Here is a 17,669-nt window from a genome sequence, read left to right as displayed (position 1 = left end):
GTAATGATTAACCTCATTCACAACAGTCAGATCTATGTGATTCCTCCCAGGATAGCAAAGAAATCTGATACAGTGCTCTGACATTCCTGAAACAGGAGATTTAGAATGGTTTATGTATATTGTTCTCTAAATTCAGAGAAGAGAATAAATTAATTTATGGAGCTAATTTTTATTAAGTATTGCATAAAAGTTGATATGGAGAAATAAAAGATGTACTGAAAAAGTATAACTTTCTTGCAGAAGTATTTTTTAGAAATAGACACACAAATGAGCAGTGACACCAAATTCATCCATGGAAGGAGCAAAACAAGATCATGGAAGCTAAATCAATGAGAAAGGATGAAACCTGAGCAAATAAGACTATCTATTTGTGATTTTACAATTATCTCCTTAGCACCTACACCATTCCTCACATTGTGAAGCATAAGACAAAGGCGCTGTCTCAAAAAGTTTTCAAATTTACCAGAAAAGCTAAAATTCACACGTAAAAACTGAGTAAAATTAAGCACAGTATAATGGTATTTGTTGATTGGATAGTAAAACAGTATATGTGATTTTCAAGAATTTGGGCGAAGAAAAGTCTCCCTGGACTGGTGAAATTAGAGGATGCTTCATGGAAAAGATAGGAATCGATTTGATATTGGATGAAACATAAAGTTTAAATATGTGAAGAGGAAACATTCTAGTCAATAGAAACAATGTAAATAAGTTCATGTAAGTGAGAAATTACGTGGCATGGGTGTTAGTAATGCTTGCAGCCATTATATATATATATATATATATATATATATATATATATATATATACCATTTTCAGAGGCTAAACAAATTAAAGTTTATCTCTTATTTATATAGAGACTAACCCAGACATGCTTTGTTTCCAATAAGTGGCTGGCCTTCTGCCTAGTCATTTAAGGACTGTGGATTTGTGGGTCCATTTTTCTCTGGGTTTTTGGATTCTTCTTCCTTTGCACAATGGAAGGGAAGAAGAAAAAGGCTTGATCACACATAGCAAATGTTCATGTAATCTACTTTATGGACAAAGCATTCTACCTCACTTTTGCCCAAATTCCTTTGTCTAAAATTTAGCCCCAAACCCACTGTCTGCAAGGGGGCTTCATTGCATGTCTAGGAGAACAAGGAAGCAAACTATGGTGAACACTAGCAATCTCTGCCACATCATGTTTTGGTAGGAGAAAGTCAATCTATCTAGCTGGAGCATAAGGCAAGAGAAATAGACAGTGGAATAAAAGCTGGCAAAGTATAAAATATAAGGTTGCTCTCTGGGAGTTTAATGAGGAAGGACCGGCACACATAAAATTTAGAAAGAAATGGAAGACTCTGCCTGACTCTCCTGAGGGTGATGCATAAATTAAATGGGGAACGATCCATAGTATTGGGAGGTTATTCAGGGTAGCATAGTTGGGAAAGGTTTCAAAGAAGATATGAAAATAAAGCTTAGCTGTTAGAGATAGATTCAGTGTGGGTATCTCTGATAAAATACATAAGAAGAATGTATAAAAAAGAAACTGTAAACAGTAACACATTGTGAGCAAGGGATGAGAATTAACAAAGCTTGCACGGAGAGCTAGAAATCAAACATGGTATCTATCAGTGAGTGTCACTTTGGCATTAAGCAGGGGGCAATTCTTCATTTATAGGACTATGATACATTGCAGGACTTTTAGCATACCTAAACCCTACCTGGTAAATGTTGATAGTGCCCTAAGTAAGAGTGACTATGAAAATACCTCCACATTCTACATTCTCCTTCTCAGGAGTAGAAATGGAGCCATAACAGTTCTATGGAGAGTACTGGGAAGAAAAGAAAGAGCAAGGTAGTCGGGAGACCATTGGCCGATGTCTTATATGTGAGGGCAAGGAGATTAAGACAGGGAAAATAAGAAGTAGGAAGCTATTCATCAGGGATTGTGCTGATAAGCACTTTCAAATCTGTTACCTCTAGGCTTGATGTCCAAGATGGTACCACCATTAATTCAAAATTATTTCACACTCAACTAAAGGCATAACTCACAAAAGACTTACACCCAAATCAAGTCAATTTATCTGGTGTCACACACAGGCATTCAAAAATTAAACAATAAATTCCTGAAAATTCAGGACACTTCTAAATTAAGACCACTAAATCAGTCTCTTACCTCCTAAGGCTACATGGTATGTAGATGAAAGTAACTTCCCCTAATGAAAGAAATCAATCTGGCAAGAAACCAAAGAACTTCAATAATTTGAAAGTATCTACATTTCCTGCTCACCCAAGCTTATTTTCAGAATGTTTTTACTATTTGAAGAGCTATTGCAGCTGCTTCAGGCATCCAGACAGTTATACTCACCCTGATTCCAAAACCACAGCAAATAGTTCTCTATCAAATAATAGAATTGCTGATTTTCCAGGCTACACTTTTGTCCCTATATTCTTTGCACCTTGAGTGGCCCTTGAAAATAAGAGTTTTTAGCTGGAGACATGCTGAGTGAAAGGGAGCTCCCAACTGGCTGGAGTCACCATCTACCCCACAATCACAGCCTCTGATCTGGCCTTCAGAGTGCTAATGCGGGACAATCAAGGAGATAGGTGGATGCACCTGCAGCCCCGATGGGAACTGTCACTCAGAAATGCTCAGCTACGAGGGAGACATCTCAAAATGGATGTTTGAAAAATAACGTTGATGAGACTTAGAGATAGAACACTTAAAAGAGTTCAAAGAGACAAAAGACAAGTTTTTAAAAAGGAGAAGAAAAAAAGAAACAATTCTAAGGGACTCTCCCTCATAAAAGGAAATAGGGTATAATTCTCCCAAGCTTCCTGACTTCTTTGAAAATGCACTTGCAATTTTTCACAAAACTCTCAAAATGAAAATATGTACATGAATAATCTTTCTCCATCTTTTGAAAATTAGGACGTACCAAGAAGGTTCTGGAATAATTGTTGGGACATTGAAGTTAATTTCTTTAATCAAATTATTTTCTTCTTTCTCAGGGAACTTTTTTCCACTGAGGCAATGTGATTCTTGACTGAGAAAGAAAAGAAACAGACAAGTCTGACACATGTGGAACATTAAGTGATAAGTAGGAGGATTAATCACCCGAAAGGTAAAGGTATGAGGAGGCAGGTGTAGAAAAAAAGGGGTGCCTCACTTTCACAGGCCTCTCACTATCACTGAAAGCAAATTCAGAGCAATTCCTTTTGTTTTAAGACGAGCAAGACCTGCCATTCATTCCTCTTATAAATATTTATGAGATGATATTTGTTACCAGAAAGTATGAGGTTTCTGGGTATCTAATCCTGAGCAACAGAAACAAGCAAGCAACCAAAAATTCATGCTATCATTGAAAGTCAGAAGAAAAAATTTTTTTAAATCTTTTTTTATTTTTTGGAAAAAAAAATCTGAGAGCAATGTCAAAGAATGTTGAAGTTCACCTAGGAAAGGGAAGAAAAGCCCAGGAGAGGCGAGACCAAAATCATATTGCCATGATGGGTTCAGTATGGTTGAAGGAATTTGCTAAGAATAAAGTGTGAGTACAACAGTTTTGAAATATAGAAAGTGTATTCTTGATCCTGACAAGCATATTGATTTGCCTAATTTTCATCCATTCAAAAATGCAGCCTTTTTAATGAGCTGATGTTCAAACAGTTGATAAAATCCTAGTGGTTACCCTGATGTTTCCACCTGCTAGAACCTTCTATGATATTGCTACAGCATGCTAAACATTCTGTTTGGGTCTATCAACCTATGTACTTTCTGATCCTGTAAGAGCTCCTCTAGGAATCCCTGTGGAATCAATTAGCCAGTCAGTCATTGCTATCAATAAATGATTATTAAATAGGAACTATATATAAAAGTTCAAAATTCAGACCTGCTTAATCCACTTGAACCAAATGGACTACCTTGTCTTTCATCAGATACTCCAAGATTACTCTTGCCTCAGGGTATCTGCATTTATTGTTTACTCTGCAGTTCTTCCCAGAAAGAAACATAACTTTTTCCTCTTCTATAAAATTTTACTCAAATGTTATGATCTCAAGATGGTCAGCCCTGAAATCCGTTCTCAACTATACCCTTACAGAGCTCTCATCCTCTCTGTCCTCTATTTTTTCCCAGCACTTACTATCTCCAACATGCTATATAATTTACCTTTAAAATTATAAAGATCTCTCCAGCTCCTGCCCAGAATGAAAGCTCTCTGGCCATGTGCTTTTTCTCTTTCCTTTTACTTTATTTCTGCACTCCCTAACTTTAAATGGTGTCTGATTCTTTATCTATTGAATAAAAGAATGAGTGAATGAAAAATAATTATGCTTCATTCTATATCTGAATAGAGTCTGAAAACACCTTCTTTAGTATTTCCAGTCTCTGAAGCCCTTGGCAGTGTTTTTTAGAAGAAGATCATACCAAAACAGTTAATAATTATCTCATTTATTTATTGAGGACTCTCATCAAAACATCGAAGTAGCATATAACAGAGAAGATAGTGAAAGAGGCGGAGAGAGGGAGGGAAAGAGTAAGGAATGAATAGATGAAGCCAGTGGGGAGTCAGCCAGAATGCTAGGAGAAAAACACCATGTGATTAAACAGCACAGGACTCTGCATGGGTGGAAGTGGCTAATGGCCGTCCTGTGACAGCCATTGCCCTCCACGCCACTGGGGAAGAGGGAGAGAGGGCATGCCCTGGCTTGGCTGGGAGCCTTCACGGGCTAGTCTGCTTTGCCATCTTCACTGTGGGAGGCATGCCTGTGTTCTTACAGCTATGCTTTAATTGAACTGGGCAACATCAGGCAGATTGATTAACCATTTAGCAAAATGCTCACAGAGACTTCCTCAGAGAATTAAATGCAGCATAGACTGCATGTCGACAGCGACATAACGCTTTGAAGTGGATGTTAGGACACTTAAGGGTTGTTTTTATCAGGACTCATGTTCAAGACCTTGAATTGCAGTATGTGTGTTTTCTTAATAGAAGCAAAGCATCACAATTATGTCAAAAGAGATTTGCTATATGAGTATTAGTTTTATTTTCAACTTAATGTGTCCAGTGCATAAAGCAAGGTCAACCTTTACATTCATGGGGACTTTAAAAATTCTCTAAGCCCTCATTACTTTCCAACAAAGCATAAATTCGGAAGTCTACAGTTGTTCAGCAGCACATGACCTTTCTAATAACCCTCATGCTTCCAAAATTTATAAGGTTCCATGAGTTCTTTCTCCACTTTGCACCATTGGAGGATTTTAAATCCTGAAGTTACAGATGAACATTAGCAAGTTTGCTTAATGTGTACTCTAACTGATCTCATCATCTGAATTTAGCCAATGTTTGAAGCAGCATAAGGCACTTCACTTTACTTTTGAGGACTCTGCATAGGCTTTAGGTGGGCTAAGAAATGAGCTTGTGAACTCACAGTTTTATATTTGAATCTCTTCATACAGCTGATGAAACCAAGAATACACTCATATCTAGCATGGATATAGTTACCTATTCATATAGTATTAGAATAGCAAGAGTTAAGGTACATGGAATTCCTCACATAGGTATATCACCTGCTGGGTTTAACAAGTAATTCCAATTCTTCCAACTTTACCTTCCCATCTTCTTTGATTTTTTTTTTTTTTGTCTTCAAGGCTGTCATACATACTAGGCTCTATGCATTGCTAGCTCAGGGGAAAATATGGGCAAGCCAACAGGTAGGAAAAATATTTGTAACACTTGATATGTAGCTAATGTAATGTAAATACTACAGCTTATTGATAAAAATAGGACAGTCTAATAAGAAAAAAAGTAAAAGACTTAGACATATCACAAAGGAAGATGTGCAAAAGATCAACAAGTACAGGAAAGAGTGCTCAATATCATTAGGTCTCCAGGAAATGTAGTTGAAAACACCATGAAATAAAAGCACAAACTACAAGAATTATTTAAAAATTACAAATAAAACAAGATGTCCAGTGTGGGAGACCCAAAACTCTTACACTTAAGAGAGTATTAATGATAGAATCACTTAAAATCTGACACCTTATTACACCACTAAACATTTATCTATCTTACAACTCAAAAATATTATGCCTAGGAACTTATTCAAAAGAGTGAAAATATATATCGATAGAAACATTTGTCCAAGATGGCCCACTTTCCTTCTCACCAACACTCAACTTCTGTCCATCATGTAAACTGGAAACAATCCTGGTCAGCTTCCCCAGAGGCTCCCTGACCTACTGGCCACCACCAGGCAGGAAGTAAAAGAAAGAGCAATTTCAAGGAGCCTTTCTGAAGAGCCTCTGTGAATTCAATTGTATTAGAAGTGGGTGCTATAGTTCATGTAGCTTCTGCAAGATTGAAGGATAGGCTAAAGCTCAACACTCATGGCAGGGAAAGCTGGAAATGAGAACCAGGAAGCACATTCAGTACCTTCCACTGACCAAACAGCTAAGGTCCAGAGGGCATAGGCACAGTGAACATGAACTTTATTTCCACAGGGTTTAAATCCAACTTCCAGTGCCATGATAGCTGAAGCAGGAGCCTTATCACTCATATGTGGACTTTCGCTTGATACCCTAATGTTCTGTACATCAACGCCCAACCTTACCTGTGCCTGTATCCCTTGACCAGTCATTCTCTACTGCAATCTTTTAGAAACCAAGTTCCCTAGTCCTTTGCCAGGGTAGAGGAACCAGTAGTACCTTGTCAGATGGGGAAAGGAACCCAGAGAGCTGAATGCTTCTAATAGTGACTTTTATAAACTGCTACTAGTGTCAATCCTGCTTCACATATAGATGTACTGGTACCTCCAATTCCAAAGATTTTCTGAGGTCCAAAATGCAAATAGATTTCTTCCTTTTTTATTAGTACATTTGGGATACATAACAATTGTACTCATTTGGGGGAAACTGTACATATAGGAGGTATGGTCAAAATATGCAATGAATGTTTAAATTTTAAAATCTATTACAGCAAAAACAAAACCATTGCCATTAATCCTCTTCAAAATACTTTGTCTTGCTTCAAATACTCTTATCAGATATATATATATATATATATATATATATATATATATATATATATATGCAACCGTTCCGAATTTCCAACTATTAAATTTTTTCTTATACTTTCCTTTATTATTCATGTTTTAAATAATTCATTTTAAAACTACTTACTAATTTTTCAGTTTTACTCAAATATTTTTATTTTTTCTCTTATTTATTTCATCATTTTCAATGTACCTCTCGGATGTTTAATAATCTAAAATACTCTTTTCCTTCATTATCTGATGGTTGTTGTACTTACTGATACTTGTGTATGGTAGATTATTCCTTCCTGTATTATATATTTCAAGTTTTTATTTAGTATTCAACAGCCCTCTATCTATGGAAATAAAGTACAGCCAAGAACAAGGATTTACTCCTAAAGAATAGTTTTATATTTGATTCTACCAGTCATCCTCAGAATATCACCAGCATGGGGTTGAATTTTATGTTGATTTCTTAATTTAGCATCTTTCAGCACAAGACTTTAGTATAAATCCAAAACACTACCCCTATGATCAACAAGCCTAAGCTTCAAATATATCAAGAAACTTTTTTCCATCACACTCTAGATTGAATATGATGTCTTCGTCATCTTCCTGTGTTTCTGAGTTTGTTTCCACACTATATATTTTCAGTAAGTGAGTTTATAGCATTTTAGTTCTTCCTACCTTGCATGTCCTCATACTATTGGGGGAGAAGGGGGCTGTCGCTTCCTCTATTTGCCTCTTGTCAGTGCAAGATTGTCATCTCTTATATGTGCATGACTATTAAAAGTAAGGCTCTGGGGTTTTGCTCTAAACCAGGTTAAAATAACTAGAATTGCAGTTACTATTTCAAGATAATAAATATGAAATTTGATGAAACATATGAAGCAACATTTTGTAACCATGAGCAACAGAAGCACAAAACTAAGCACTGATAGGAAAATACCTGAGTTGACTAATTCCCACAGGAGTATCTGTCTGGTAAGCCATAATGCAGAGAGATGATGTCAAGGGAAACAAGAGGTCTTACTGCCATGGTGGAGATCAGAATTTAAAATAGTGGGGTTAGCTGGAATTTGTGTCATGTTACAAAATAAAAATAAACCACACAGGTGTTAGGGTTTCAAGATCTGAAGAGACTGAAGCGAGATTTTCCTTCTGAGTTGAGCCAAGGGCTGGACTGACCTCACACATTATAAAATTCTCAAGCCTATCAAAGGGTGGCTATTCTAGGGGAAAAAAACTTCACAGTGATACAAGAGGGATCAGCAACTGCTGGGACACGTTGAGTTCTAGGCCAGGATGGTGAGACCTCATTGAGTTCCTCTATATTCTCATCTGTGACTCCAAATAGTCTGCACTTAAGAAGTCAGAAGGTATCCATCTCCAGAACAAGTGTACAAACATTTTCTATAAAGAATCAAATAGTGAATAGTTAAGAGTTTTAAGGTCATAACTAATTGTCTTTTTCTTCCTCTTCCTCCTTTTTATTCTATCCATCCTATTACATGTTCTCTTTCCTCTTCTTCAACTCTTTAAAAATACAAGTTATTTATATTTTGTGAGCCATAGAAAAACATTGTACAAACCAGGTCCATAAGCTACAGTTTGTGGATACTTGACCAAAATTAAATGTTATACGCTAGCATAAGTGCAAATTAAAATATATAAAATATAAGGACTCACACATTAAAAGGATCATACATCGTGCTCAAGTGGGCTTCATTCTTAGAATGCAAGGATGATTTAATATTATAAATCAATAAATGATACACTAAATTAATAAATGCAAGATGAAATATATAGTGGAAATTCAAAATACTGCACTTCATCCTTAATAGATGCAGAAAAAAGCATTTGATAAAATTTAATAACACTTCATGATAAAAACACTCAACAACTACAGAATAAATGTAAAATACTTCAATAAAGTAAAGACAGTATACCAACTTATAATTAACATCAGACTCAATGTGGAAAGTTGAAAGATTTTCCCTCTAAAATGGAAAGAATGCCCATTATTACCTTCTCTATTCAGTATAGTACCGGAAGTCCTAACCATAAATATTAAGCAAGAATGATATAAAAAACACATCCAAATTAGAAAGGAAAAAACAAAATTTTCTCTTTTGAATATGGTAATTATAGGAAACCCTAAAGATTCCATAAAAAACTATACAGCTAATACAATTCAATAAAATTGCAGGACACAAATGTAACATAAAAATCAGGAGTATTTTTATATATTAGCAGTTAAACGCCCAAAGAAGAAATGTTTTAAAAAATTAGAAGAGCTTCAAGAAAATATATTAAATATATCTATATACTGAAATATGTGATGAAAGCAGTTGATAGAAACAAAAATTAAATGAAGAAATATCCTATTTTCATAGACTAGAAACATGTTGAAATGTTAAAGCTACTGCAGGTGAAATACTCCTAAAAATTTCAGTGGAGTTTTTCATATACTTTGTTAAATGCTAAAATCATTATAGAACTGATAAACACTCCAAATAACCCCAGCACTCTTCACAAAGTAAAAAGAAAATTGGAGGCAACATATATCTTGATTTCAAATTGAATTATAAAGTTATGATGACCAAAACAATGTGGTTTTAGCATAAAGTCTGACCTGTGAACTAATAGAACTAATTTGAAAGCCCAGAATCAAACCCATAAACACATGGTTAACTATCTTCAGAAAGAGTGCCAAGAATACACAAAGGATAAAACACACCCTGTTTAGCAAATATTGGGAAAACTGGTTATCCACATGCAACAAAATGGGCCCTTATATCACCCCATTCATAAAAATTAACTCAAAATAGGTTAAAGACTTAAATGTAAAAATTTAAACCATAAGAATTGTAAACAAAACACAGGGGTAAATCTCCCTAATAATGGCCTTTATAATTATTTTTGCATATTATGACAAAATCCCAGGTAACAAAAACAAAAATAAGCAACAGGGACTACATCAAGCCACAGGCTTTCCATAGCAAAAGAAACCATAAAGGAAAATTCAATCCATTAAAGAGTAAAAAAAAATTTGGTAAACCAAAGTCTGGTAGGAGATCAACTTCTAAAAATACAACAAAGATATGCAACTCAATAGTAGAAAATATATATATAACCTTACTAAAATTGGGAAAGAACCTGAAAAGACTTTTTAAAACATATACAAATGGTTCAAAGACATATGATTCACATTATTAATAATCAAGGAAATATAAATGAAAACAACAATGAAATATCACCTCATACCTGTTTCAATGGCATAAAAAGCTTAGTTATAGTAAGTATAGACGAGATTATAGAGAAAAGAGAACATTTGTACATTGTTGGTGGGAATAAAAATTCCAATAATCTGATAGAAAACAGTATGGAGATTCCTCACCAAATTAAAAACAGAACTATCTCTGTCCTAGTAGTCCCAATTCGATGAGTGAATCTAGAAGAAAAGAAGCATATCTGGAAGGAGTATCTGCAGTCCCTTGTTCATTGCAGCATTACTCACAATAGCCAAAATGATGATGAATAACCTAAGTGTCCATCATTGGATGATAGATTCAGAAAAATTAACAGATAGATAATTACACAGGTGGTAGATAGATAGATGATAGGTTGACATGCAATAGATGCACATAGACTTAGAATGGAATATTATTCAACCATACAAAGAAGGAAAAATATGCTTTTGCAACATGCTAAATAAAATACAGTAGATACAGAAAGAAAATTACTATATGACTTCATTTAATATGTGGAATTTTAAAAGGTAAAACCAATAGAAATAGGGAATATAATGGTAATTGTCAGGGACTAAAGGTATTTTGGTCAAAGAGTATAGTCTTTCAGGAAGGATGAGAAAGTTTTGTGGATCCAATACATAAATGGTAATTATATTTAATAGTACTGAATTTTACACCAGAAATTTCTTTTTTTATTAAAAAAAGCTTAAGAAAAAGAGGACATAACAAAACAGGTCAAAGCAGAACAATTTAAGCAGCATAGTGTTTCACCACAAGACAACCCGACATAACAGTAGCTTCCATAGTGTCTCTTTCCTTGAAGTATTTGAGTATACCTTCATACACTATAGTATCAAACATAACAAGACAGTATAAAACCATTCAAGAGAATGAAAGTATTACAGAGTATTCAGAACCAACTAACAGAAAATGAACAATGGTTACTACATTATCTCCTTGCCCATAAATATTTTGTTTATACTAGCACATATAATAAAATACAACATGATAAAACCAATACAAACAGAAGAACAAAAGCTTGGTGGGACTTCAAAACAAGATATTAAATCAGCACTAGCTATTATAATGTCTTGTTTTCTTCAAAATAGCTGTTCACACTATCACAGACAGTAAAATTAAACAACCCAGAATAAACCATTCCTACTAATGAATGAAAACATTATAAGGCTTTAAAGCAATATAATGGGGAAACATGATTACCACATACTTTTATGTATTCTTACCACTTCTTACAGTAGGGAAACTATTCAGCATTTATATACACCTGAATAACCCTTATGTGTACCTACAAAACATGGTAACTGAAGTGACAGATATATTACTTAACTTGATTCTGCTAATCATTTGAGAATGTATATACACATCAAATTATCATATTGCATACCATATACACATACATATATAGACAATTTTCACTGTCACTTATACTTCAGTAAAGCTGGAAATAGAAATAATGAAAATGATTAAAGAAATTCATAAAATGTAGCAGACCAAAAATGCATAAAATAAAGTGTGAAAAGTTTCAGGTAAATTACTACCTATGAAAACAAAACTAACAAATTATAAAGAAATGTAGCACAAATCAGAAACCCACTGCATATTATCTATTAACAAAAACTATTAGACAAAATGTAATTTAAAACTTACATACAAAGAAAATCCCAGGTCCTGGTGGATTTACTGTTGAATTCTACAAGAAATTTAGACAAGATCAAATGCCACTAGTGTCATAATTTTAATGAAATTTAAAGGGAAACAATACTCCTAAAATCATTCCCAGAAGCAAATATTACCTTGCTACCAAAACCAAAGAACTCAAAAAATAAAAAGAAAACTACAAGCCAACCTCCCTAAGAAACATAGATGAAAAATCCTCAACAAGATACTGGCAAACAAAATACAGCAAATCACCAAAAATATTATATACCATGATGAAGTAGGATTCATCCCAGGAATGCAGGGTGTATCAGTCAGGGTTTACTAGAGAAGCAGATACAACACAAGAGATACAAATATATAGGAAATTACAGGATTGGCTTACAGTGGTCAGCCACAAAGTCGGATGAAGGAGTACGCGGAGGGTGTCTGCATGTTGGAGGCCGAAGGGTCCAGCCCAAGTGCTGGAGTTTATGTAGTGTCCCGTGCAAGTCCATATCAGGAGGCCAATGGCTCTTGCTGGAAGACTGAACAATCTATGATGGAAGGCTGGAGTCTGTGACGAACGCTGAAGAGTCCCAGGAGAAAGATGAACAGTCTGTGGCCAGAAGCCAGGAGACCATGCCCAAGCTGAAGGCAAAGACTAGCGCTCCCGGCCCCTGCTGAATCAGTTTGTTAAACATCTGCTCTTCTCAAATTGACACAGTGAGTGATATCCTAAAAAGGTAAGGCTTGCCCTCTTCACCCCAGGAAGTAAAGCTGCTGAATTCCTTACTTAAGCTTCTAGATTTCTTAAATTGACACAATGTATAAACCGTAACACAGGGATATGCAAATCAATAAATGTAATATACCCTATCAAGAGATCCAAAGACAAAAATCACATGATAATCTCAATAGACACAGAAAAAGCATCTGGCAAAGTCTAACACCTATGCACGGAGGAAAAGAAAAGAAAAAAAGATTAAGATGATAAAACTGAAACAAAATTTGGTAAATAGGAAGAGGAAGAAGGTTGAATGGAGGGAAGGGGATTGGGATAAAAAAAACTATGTCTATAGGTACATATTCTCTATGATGGACGTGATCTTTTATGTATATCTAAACTGTCCCAATAAACTTAATTAAATAAAAAATCTATTAGAAAATGTTAACTTCTAAATATGACAGACTATCCACAAGTAATAATTATAAAATATGGACAAAATATTTAGGAGGAAAAACACTATTTGAAGGCACTAAAGAGTGACTGTGATGTTATATTCCTCCAATAAAGAAAATTGAGGTCCCAACTCCCAGTATATCAGAATATGACATATGGAGCAATGATCTGTATAGGTGGACCCATGATGATAGGTTTTAGTCCAATAGTCCAATAGGATTAGATCTTGTATAAGAAAGTGAAATTTGGTCACAAATACGAATAAAAGACAACAACACCATGTAAAGAGGAATGCAAGAATTCAAGTGATGCTCCTACAATCCAAACAATGCCAGCAATTGCCAGGAAATCATTGGAAGCTAGAAGAAAAGCCTGGAACTGATTCACTCTCATGGCCCTCAGCAGAAAGTGACCCTGCCAACAGACTTTCAGAAGAATTTTCCACATCTCATAAGAAGAAAATATCTATCAGATGGAGATATTGATGAATGTGGGAAAAATTTAAACTCATGTCATCTTTAGAAAATTCTACCCATAAATCAAGCGATAATAAACTAAAGGAGACTCTAACACAAGAACAGAAAGAGGGAGGTTTCTCCAATTTCTCTATTTTTGAAGAGATCATAAAGCTTCTAAAAGATTGAGTAGTAACATATCTCTTTTCTATTCCAGTTAAAACCTTTGGTCATATGTATGAAGGAAATGATTTAATTGCTTGGACAGGAACAGGAAAGTTATTCTCTTCTGCCATACTCTTGATTGAAAGGTTCCAAAGAAATCAAGAAACAACTTAAAAAGGTTGCTCACCAAAGGTACTTGTTTTGACTCCAACAAGGGAACTGGCAAACTAAATAGCCAAAGACTTCAAAGATACAACTAAAAAATAGTGTGGTTTGTTTTTATGGTGGAACAAATAAATCATAGTCAAAATGGCTAAAATTTTGGTTGAGACCCCTGGTCATACCAAAGACCATCTGCACAAACACTACCTGGATCATTCTAAATTGCATCATATTGTACTTGATGAAGTGAATCAACTGTTAGATTTAGGTTTTGCTGAACAAACATATTATCCATGAATCCCACAAAACTAACCCTGAAGACAACCCTTCAACTGTACTTTTTTCTGCAATTTACCCACAGTGGATATGCAAAGTTGCAACAAAAAAAAAAATGAAATCCAGATATGAACAAGTTGACCCTGGAAAAATTATTCCAAAGTCCGAAGCTATTGTGCAACTTTTGGCCATCCAAAAGTTATCAGAGATGCCCTGCAAGTCCCCAGTGGACTGAAAGGAGGGCCATTATCTTCTGTGAGACAAAGAAGAACATAACTGAAATGGCCATGAATCCACACATAGGGAGAATGCCCAGTGTTTACCTGGGAATGTTGCACAGCTACACAGAGAAATTACACTGAAAGGCTTCAGAAAAGGTAGTTTTAAAGTTCTGGTGGCCACCAATGTGGCTGCCATGGTTTGGATATTCCTAGGTTGATCTGGTGATTCAGAGTTCTCATCCACAGGATGTTGAATCATATATTCATTGCTGCAGATGCACAGAAACAGCTGGCCAAACAGTGATTTGCATGTTGTTTAGCAACCTAGAGAAAGAGCTCAACTTAGATATGTGGAACAAAATGCAGGAATTACTTTTAAATATGTAGGTGTTCCTTCTACACTAGATTTAATTAAATCAAAATGCATGATGCCATCAGGTCTCTGGCTTCTGTTTCTTATGCTGCTGTTGATTTTTTTCCAACTATCTGCTCAGAGACTGACAGAAGAGAAAGAGCTAGTGGATGCCTTGGCTGCAGCATTAGCCCACATTTCTGGTACGCTGGGCTTTGAACCACATTCTTTGATCACTTCTGATAAGGGATTTGTGACCATGACTCTGGAGAGCCCAAAAGAAATACAGTATGTCAACTGTGCTTGGAAGGAACTTAACTGAAATATGAACAGTACTGCAGTATCCCAAATTACTAGAATGAGCCTCCTAATAGGAAATATGGGTGTTTGCTTTGTTGCTCCCACAACTGAATCATAAAGGTTACAGGCAGGGTATCATGACTCAGACTGGGTATTCTCAGTGCCCAAAAAATTACCTGAAACTGAAGAATATTATGATAGAAACACATCTTCTAATCCCAAACAGAGGAGTGGCTAGTCAAACTGCAGGTCTGACCAGTCAGGCCACGAAGGTGGCCGATCTGGTGGCCAGTCGGGTAGAGTTGACAGGGGAGTTGCTCAGGAAGTTCACAAGATGGTGAAAGATGAAGTGGAAAGAGAAATCAATGAGGAAGCTGAAGTCACAAACAGTTTTGACTGAAAATTTGATGGTTAATCTACCAGAGTGAACTTGCCTATTTCTGCCTAATCATGTACATTATCCACAACAATTTAGGGCTATTACAGTTGAGGTATATCCACTGTTTGCAAAGAAACTGGCTGTATTTTTTAAAAAGTATTTCATAAGAATGGTTGTAAAGCAATTTACTTATTCAGTTATACCTTTGAATATAAAGCCTCGTTTTATTATAAAAATACCTTATGCCCAAAAGACTCAGCAATAAAATTTAAAATCAGTTATTTTAAATATTTTCAGAGCTTAAATGATCAAATGCAGAATCTCAGCAGAGAAATTAATATCATTAAATAATTGCATTAAAATATCAGAATTAAAATGTACAATCACAGAGATGAAAATTTTAACAGATTACATTAACAGCCCATTGGAGAAGAAATAAGAAAGTAAATTTGAAGATGTATCAATACAAATAATCTAGTAGAAAAATTAAGATGAAAATATTTTATTCAAAAACCCTCAATGAATAAGGGATATGTGGGAAAATAGTAATCTGCCTTACATCTTGTGCTTGGAATGTCAGAAGATAAAGCCAAAAAACAATGAGCAAGAAAATATACATGAAAAATAAGGTGCTTTTCATTCTATGTCCTTATGAATAGTGAAAATTTCCTTTAAAATGACAATATTTGAGAAAAAATCTGTGATAATTCATTCTGAATAGACCTGTATTGTAGAATGATAAAATAAGTTCCTCAGAACAAAGGGAAACAATGGCAGATGGAATCTCAGATTCATGTAAGAAATAAAAACCATCAAAAATGTAAATATGAAAGAATGCACTCACTCCCTTCCTCCTAGACCAGCAGTGCCTGAGAACAGAGTGTGAGTCGGTGCTATGCCCTCACTCCATGGTCCCAGGATGGTAGCGTCAGTGAGTGGAGTGTAGGTCTATGCTCCATGCTTCCTCCATTGTCCCATGACAGCTTGCTGGTGAGATGAGCGAGACGGTGCAAGTAAATGTACAGTGGCACTGGCAAGAGGAGTGACAGCAGTACCAGCTATAGGAGATGTCCTGAGGAACAGACCCCACCTAAGAAAGCCTTGACTTCAGGGATAAAGCTGTCTAACATTAAGCATCAACAAAAAATAAAATAAAATAAAATAGAAAATTAGAAAGACACAAAAACAAAATGCAATCCCAAACACCCAGCCCACCCAGGAAAAGTCTAGAACACAGAGATAGAGGAAATTGGAAGCCTACAAATGAAACTCTCTGAAATGATAGCAGCAGAAGTGAGAAAACTAATGGGAGAGGCAATAGGAAAAAAGTCACTAAGGTGGAAAAAGAAATGATTATCAAGATAAAAGACATTAAAGCAGACACAGATAAACAAGTATAGGAGCTCAGGAAAATGATGGAAACAATGAATGTCAAACAAAGACAAGAAATGGAATCAATGAAACAGATCCAAACAGAAATACAGGAAACAAGAGACTCCATTGAAAGTACACACAACAGAATGAATGAAGGAAAGATTTACAAAATAGTAATGCAGCTACTGACCATGAAAAGAGAGATATCTCATAAATCACATGAGAACATGAAAAATCAATACAACTACTACAAGAAAGAGCAAAGAACAGCAACATAAGTTGATTGGAATTAGTAAGAAAGCTGTAAACATCACAGATGCCATTAAAAATTCTTCATAGAAATAATGGCAGATAACTTCCCAAATATGGATTTTAAAAATTGACATACAAATAATAAAGCATATAGAACTCTGAATAGCCATGACAAAGTAAACCTACACCAATGCATATTATAATCAAAATTCTAGAAATTCAAATTAAGAACAAATCATTAAAAGCAGCCAAAGAAAAGAAACATATCACCTGTAAAGGAAAGTCCATCAGAATTACAGCAGACTTTTCAATACAAACCTTAAAATATAGAAGAGTTTGAAAATAAGTATTGCATCTCCTAAAAGAAAACACTCTTTACCCCAGATTGATGTACCTCACAAAACTGTCTTTCAGAATTTATAGAGAGGTAAGATATTTCCATGACAAAGAATCACTGTAGAAATCTATGACCACCAAACCAACTTTACAGAATACTTTGAAAGACAGAAAGACATAATGAAGACCACAAATGTGGGAACACCAATAGAAAGAAGCTGCCAGACAGGATAAGCAATGAAACAGAGCAAAAAACAGGGCACAAAGAACAAGGAAACCATGTGAAAAAG

At 35.2% G+C, this 17,669-nt stretch overlaps 1 pseudogene; it reads left to right on the top strand.

Annotated features, from left to right (window-relative positions):
* The first annotated feature begins 13,415 nt into the window (after positions 1 to 13,415).
* Positions 13,416 to 15,407, top strand: LOC101787178 (ATP-dependent RNA helicase DDX50-like; annotated as a pseudogene).
* The last annotated feature ends 2,262 nt before the right edge of the window (positions 15,408 to 17,669 follow it).

This window comes from Cavia porcellus, unplaced genomic scaffold (assembly GCF_034190915.1).
Source record: "Cavia porcellus strain 051 isolate PalLab524CR breed Dunkin Hartley unplaced genomic scaffold, mCavPor4.1 scaffold_29, whole genome shotgun sequence".
Classification (NCBI taxonomy): domain Eukaryota; kingdom Metazoa; phylum Chordata; class Mammalia; order Rodentia; family Caviidae; genus Cavia; species Cavia porcellus.
This window is presented reverse-complemented; position numbering and strand designations above follow the sequence as displayed.